Source organism: Psammomys obesus, unplaced genomic scaffold (genome assembly GCF_907164565.1).
Source record: "Psammomys obesus unplaced genomic scaffold, mPsaObe1.curated_primary_1811, whole genome shotgun sequence".
NCBI lineage: Eukaryota > Metazoa > Chordata > Mammalia > Rodentia > Muridae > Psammomys > Psammomys obesus.
The window spans coordinates 1,674,142-1,675,445 of NW_026596158.1; the positions used below are offsets into that span (position 1 = coordinate 1,674,142).

The following is a 1,304-nucleotide window of genomic DNA, read 5'->3' on the forward strand; positions in this document are numbered from 1 at the left end:
GCCACTCCCCCGGCCCTGGTTCTGGCTCTGGCCAGGGGTCTTTCGAGAGAGTGGGCTCTCGCTCCCTTTTCTCTCTGGGCCACGGCCCTGGCTCTGGCCCCGAGTCTTTCGAGAGAGCGGACTCTCGCTCCCTTTTCTCTCTGGGCCACGGCCCTGGTTCTGGCTCCGAGTCTTTCGAGAGAGCGGACTCTCGCTCCCTTTTCTCTCCGGGCCACGGCCCTGGTTCTGGTTCAGGCCCCGAGTCTTGCTGTAGACCTGATCCTTGCTCCCCTTTCTATGCCCCAAGTCTTGGCTCGGGCCCCGATGCTTTCTGTGGATTGGATCCTTGCTTTCCTTTCTCTCCGGTCCACGATCCTGGTCCTGGCTTGGGCCCCGGGTCTTGCCATTCATCCGATCCTTACTCTCCTTTCTCACAGGGCCACGATCCTGATCCTGGCTTGGGCCCCGGGTCTTGCCGCTCATCGGATCCTTGCTCTCCTTTCTCACCGGGCCACGATCCTGGTCCTGACTCGGGCCTGGATTCTTGTCGTAGATCGGATCCTTGCTTCGGTTTGTCTCCTGGACACGCCCCTGGTCCTGGTTTCCCGCTCTCCTAGGGTCCTCGGCAACCTGGCTCCCCTGCGCCTGCTCCTCGGCCAGCCCTTTCTCTTGAGGGCCCCTCTGCTGCCCTCGTGGTTTCTCCCCGGCACTTGCTTGCGCCTCTGTGCCAGCCGTCTCCTTAGGGAGCCTCCTCTGGTCGTGAGGCCTCTCTACTCCTCGAGGTCTCTCCTTGTCCCAGAATCTGTCTCCTCCGGGTGGTCGCTCCTCACTCAGGTTCCTCCTCTCTCTACCAAACCTGTCTTCCCATCTGGCTCTCTCTTGGCTATGCCCTACCTCGTAAACAACTCTCTCCTTGTCCCAGAAACCGTCTTCGCCTCCCCATCTGGCTCTCTCTGGGCTGTGCCCCTTCTCGTAAATAACTCTCCGCTTGTCCCAGAATCTGTCTTCGCCTCGACTTCGCTCGTAATCTGGGAGTATCTCCTTGTCAAAGTTTGCCCTCTGGCTGCAGGGGCCCCCGCAGTCCCACACCCACGCTGACTTTGCGATCCTCAGGGTCCCCACCGACACCTTTCCCGTCCACCTCTTCCCATCTCTCCCTTCCATGTCCGGAACGGCAGGCTACTCTACGCCCCGCCTCTTCCAGCCCCTCGCCCACCCGCGTCGGCAGGCTTCAGGCCTTAACCGCCCCTGGTCCTCGCCCCGCCCTTTCTTTGCCCGGCGTTGGCGCGCTCTTTCTTCCCAGCCTCGCCTTGCCCTGCCCTCCC

The 1,304-nt window shown here is 62.0% G+C and overlaps 1 protein-coding gene across 1 annotated transcript in view; it reads right to left on the minus strand.

The window, feature by feature from the left end:
• Catsperg (cation channel sperm associated auxiliary subunit gamma) overlaps positions 1 to 1,304 on the minus strand; it is a 24,632-nt gene that overhangs the window by 23,137 nt on the left and 191 nt on the right. The window lies entirely within an intron of this gene.